Source organism: Peromyscus maniculatus, chromosome 19 (genome assembly GCF_049852395.1).
Source record: "Peromyscus maniculatus bairdii isolate BWxNUB_F1_BW_parent chromosome 19, HU_Pman_BW_mat_3.1, whole genome shotgun sequence".
NCBI lineage: Eukaryota > Metazoa > Chordata > Mammalia > Rodentia > Cricetidae > Peromyscus > Peromyscus maniculatus.
Window position 1 is genome coordinate 52,154,169 of NC_134870.1, and position 5,480 is coordinate 52,159,648.

Consider the following 5,480-nt stretch of genomic DNA (forward strand, 5'->3'; position numbering starts at 1 on the left):
TAGTGACTTATGTGACTGAGTATCTTTCCATGAGAAGTGCTGGCCATTTGTATATATTCTCTGGAGAAATGTCTACTTAATTTTTTTGTGCATTTTAAATCTGAATTGTTTGTCCTTTTGTTAATGAGTTGTAGATTACAGCTTTCATTCATATACGTGTGTGTGTGTGTGTGTGTGTGTGTGTGTGTGTGTGTGTGGTGTGTGTGTGGTGTGTCTGTGTGTGTGTGTGTGGTGTGTGTATGTGTGTGTATGTGTGTGTGTGTGGTGTGTATGTGTGGTGTGTGTGTGTGTGTGTGTGTGTGTGTGTGTGTGTGGTGTGTCTCTGTGTGTGTCCATTCTGTGCACAGCCTTGTTCAGCATGTGATTGGCAAGTGCTTTCTTCCATTCCCCACGTCATCTTTTCATTCTCTTGACATTGTCCTCTGCTGCCCCAAAATGTTCAGTTTTGACAAAGCCCAGTTTATCCAGTTTTTTCTAGATTGCCTGTGTTTTGAGCGACAGGGCTAAGAAACCACATTTCTTAGTTGGGTGATGAATGTCACCCCTGAACTTTATTCATTTATTTTATTTATTTGTATTTTATGTATGAGTGCTCTGCATGTGTGCCTGCAGGCCAGAAGAGGGTATCAGATTCTCTAACGGATGGTTGTGAGCCACCATGTGGTTGCTGGGGAATTGAACTCAGGACCTCTGGAAGAGCGGCCAGTCCTCTTAACTCCTGAGCCATCTCTCCAACCCCCCTGAACTTTATTCTAAGAGTTTTAATCTTTTGCCTTTGATTTGCTTCATCTTTGGTTAATTTTTACCTATGGTGTGAAGGAGGCTCCACATTTGTTCTTTGAGACACTGACACCCAGTGTGCTCTGTAGATTTGTTGAAAGAAACACTCTTTCCCCCCCACTGAATGGTCTTGCACTCTTGTGAGGGTTTACGTCCCAATGCCTGGTTTTGTTCTATCGATCTGAGTCTACTCTCAGGCCAGTGCCATACTGCTTTGATTCCAACAGGTTTGTAATAAGTTTTTGAAATTCACTCCTCCAACCTAGTTCTTCTTTTCAAAATGGTTTAATCATTTTATGTCCCTTAAAATTCTATGTGAATTTCAGTCGGCCTTTCTATTTCAGCAGAAAAATGGCTATTGAACTTTGGGTAGGAATTTCACCGATACTCAGTTTGCCATCTTGGCAGTATGATTGTCTCCAATGAAATCTTTTCATTGAGGTCTTCTGAACTTCAGGGGCACTTCATGATTCAGTGTGTAAGTCCTGCACTTCCTCGGCTACATTTATTCCCAATTGAAAATAATTTAGTTACACTTATTTATTTGTGTGTGTGTGTGTGTGTGTGTGTGTCTGTTGGTGCATGCATGTGTGGAAGTTAAAGGACAACTTGCAAGAGTCAGTGCTCTTGGTCCATTGTGTAGGACTTGGGAATCAAACGCAGGTCAGCAGGCGTGGCAGCAAGCGTCTTTATCCAACAAGCCATCTTCCCAGACCCATGTGAAGTTACGTTTTGATGCTATTATAAACGAGGTAAAACTGTGTGCTGGAGAGACAGGTGGTTCCATGGTTAAGAGAGCTTTGCACAAGGCCTGAGCTCAGTTCCCAGCACCCATGCCAGGCGGCTCATAACCAACTGTAACTCCAGCTCCAGGAGGATCCAATGCCTCTGGCCTCTGTGGGCACCTGCGCGTGTATACACAGGTCTACACACATGCACGTAACTAAAAATAAAACAAATATTACAAATTCAAATTGCCTTATTTTCCTTTTTGATCATTGCTAGTATACAGACATACAACTTAGTTTTGAGTGCTTTGGTAAAATCATCCCTTACATGGCTTCTTTAGAATGTGTGTGTGTGTGTGTGTGTGTGTGTGTGTGTGTGTGTGTGTGTGTGTGTGTGTGTGTTTCATGTTATCTACAAATAGAGACGATTTTACTTTCTCCTTTTTCATTTAGAGTTCTTCTGTCTCTTTTCCTTCATGGTTACTCTAGCTAAGATTTCCCACTCAGTGTTGAATAGAAGTAATAGGAGGAGTCAGCCATGATCTAGGAGGAAAAGCTATCTGTGTAGCCACGGGACAAGCTGTGCCTTTACATGCAAGCCCCAAGTCACACTGAGGGTGTTCCCTTTTGCTCCATCTTTGTTGAAATTTTTAAAATCTCGAATTCACTTTGGATTTTGTCAAGGATTCTTTTTCTACGCCTGCGGATGCTCATGTGGGATTGTGTGTTCAATCTGTCAATGTGGCGTGGCTACACTGAGTTTTCACTTTCTGAGTGAGCTTTGGATTCTGGTGCAAATGTTACTTAGCCATGGCATGTTTTGTGTGGTGTGTTGGCTGGCATAGCATTTGTTATTGGATTTGATTTGCTAGTATTTTCTTGGTGATTTTTGCATCTATATTCTGCATATACACATTTGTGCCCCCACCCAAACACACATTTCCCCTCTCCCTATTTTTTTTCAAGTAGGGTCTTATTATGTAGCCCAGGCTGGCCTTGCAATTGGGACAGTCCTCCTGCTTCTTCTCTCTCTTGAGTTCCGGCATCACAGGCATGAGCCTCCACACTCAACACGTAGTTTTTATTTTCTTGCATTTTTTTTGACTAACATTTTCCTGGGAAACGTGTATACGTACATAAATGCACATTTAATTATCAAGGAACAATGATCATTTTCTTGGGTCAGTGTTACACTGAGATGATTTTCATTTTCAAGATACAAGTTTATAACCATATTACTTAGAGATAAGGCAGAAAAATCCTAAAAGAAAAAAAAACTAAAACACACAAAATTGACTACCTTTAAAAGGCAAGGGGTGTCCTGAGGTGGGGGCTCAGTCAGGAAAGTGCTTGCCACAAAGCATGAGGATCTGAGTTTGGATCCCCCGCACCCACGTAAAGGCCAGGCCATGTGACGCATATCTGTAATCTCAGCACTGGAGAGGCAAAGGTATAAGGATCCCGGGGCTTTCTGGTCAGCTAGTTCAACCAATAACGTGAAGAGACACTGAGGCACAAGAAGAGACACTGAGGCAGATACTCAGAATTGACCTCTGGCCTCCACTCACACCATACCCACACCCATGTACTGGCACACATACGTACACTCATGCTTACACACATGAACACACATTTTACAGCTTCTTGAAACATGGGTCACAGCACACATTCTTGTCCTGTAACTGAATCTGGAAGTAAAACAGAATTTGTCATGTTTTCTAAATGTGCAACAAACAAAATTAATTTAAACTAAATGGATAAGGAATCTGGGGTATTTCTGGCAGGGCTCTCCCATGTTGTATCTCATGATGTCACCACAGCCTTGACTCTGAAGCATGCACACTCTGCACAGTGTGACATCACATCACGCAAGCCCACAGCTACTACCTGAAGCAACATGGCTCAGATTCAGGATGACTGTAGATTATGGGATTCAGTATTTTTATCTTACACAGAAAACATTCTATTCTTATAGAATGATAATGCTTTAATCATGCAAAAGCAATTTTAAATGTCTTCCTATCATTCCTCACCATGTAGGTATAAATTCATACTTCTAGAATTATATTGTTATAATGTTTAATTTTGAACATCTTCTATGTAAGTTGTTCATATACATTTCAGAAGTGAACATTCAATGAATTTTGATTTGGGGTTAGTACAGAATGTTCCAACCATTTCTCAAGTGGCCACTTTGTACTATTATGTATTTATGTGAAGTATTCTCAGCAATGACAATTACAAAATCAAAACATCCATCAATACTAAAAAAAATGTTGATGAAACTTTATGTACTTTGGTGTCAAAAATTCAGCTAAGATTTAATTTATTACCTGAAAATGAAAACAAACAAACAAACAAACAAACACGACCACAGACACACATATATCACACAGACAAAAAGAAGGGGCAAAGGGATGCTCTTCTCAAATGGAAGTTTAGAAGACCAGTTAGATTTCTTGTAAAAAATAAAATAAAAAAAAAAGCACAGAACGTTCTTACACCCTTGCTGCCTTGGTTGCTGTGTGACCGTGAACAAGCCTGAAGGCATTTGACCTCTCTGAACTCAGGCTCTTCGTCTGCAGAGTAAGAATGGTAATAGTGCTTATCACTGAGGACTTGGAGACCCACAGACCCTGGCTCTCCTGGTTTCTCCAGCAGCACAGAAGCACACGTCAAACAAACTCTCCGTTCCGCGCAGACACCAGCTTGTCTTTTCATTTCTGCTTGGTGCCGACACCATCTACTTGGAGAGAGCTCAGTTCTAGGCTTAGGGACTCAGTCTCCACTTTTTGATTAGAGGTACCACAACCTCCTCCATGGATGTCTTTCATTCGATAGAGCAGCTCACAGAACTCTGGGAAACACATTTACTTACTGACTTGTTAGACGGGATATGACAAAGGACTAGAGACCCCCCCCCCCGATGAATATTTGAGGTAAGGGGCCATGTTCTCCTCTTGGAACCTCTACTTTAACCAGAAACTTCTAGTCCTTCAGGTAACAAGACTCCATCCTGAAGCCACCTAAGAGCTGCCGGTCAACTCAATGGTTTGTAAAAGGTCCAGCCTTGATGAGCACAAAGATGGTAGGGATTGAGTGTCAGCAAATGCATGTTCGTAATATCATTGCCAGAGTCCTAGGTAACCAGGACGAATGTCAACAAATCAGGGTCTGACCACTGGCCCTAGAAATGAAGTAGGAAAAGCGACGGCTGAAGGTGGTAAAGGAATCGGAGCATCTGTGGGCCTGTCATCTGGGGAAGAGTCCGGGCTTAAGTACAAGAAGACCTGGCACAGGGGGCAGGGTTCCTGCTGGTGGGGCACTGCTGTCGGGTAGGTGACGTCTCTGGTTTTGTCCTACCAGTTGGCCCCCAATGAGTCATTCTCGGCTTTGACGACTTGAGAAGACATTGGGTTCCTACTTAGGAGCAACTTCATTCCTTCTCATGAAGTGACCACTACCACTAAGAGGAGTGGGGGGACAATCTCAACATGGGGTGATTGTCTGCTATCTCTAGAACCCAGCATGACTTTGGTTTAGGGCAATTGATGGAAACTTCTAGTCGCTTCTGTAGAGACTGGATACCGTCAAATCCCAATTCCTCAGTTATCCTTATCTTGATGCTTACAGCCCGCAAGGTAGATGAGAAAGGTCAGAAGAATTTAGGGCCAATCAACCCAACATGTCTCAGGTGGACACTCACTGGTCATCTGGGAAACTGTGCTCCTGACTCACTGGCTGTCTCTCTTGGGCATGATTTTTCTCCAGTTTCCTCAGAGGTGGCTTCTTGAGTCCCTCCGACTTAACCATTCCCCTGCAGGGATAAATGCAGCCCTGCTCCAGATTCTGCCGCATTCTGTCTCTTCCTCTGGGGGTGATACTTTGTTTTCTTCTAGAGAGACCCACTATTTCCAAACTCTGTAGTTCCCTTTCAGCCTAGGTTTTTAAGAAAAAAAAAAAAAGGGAAGA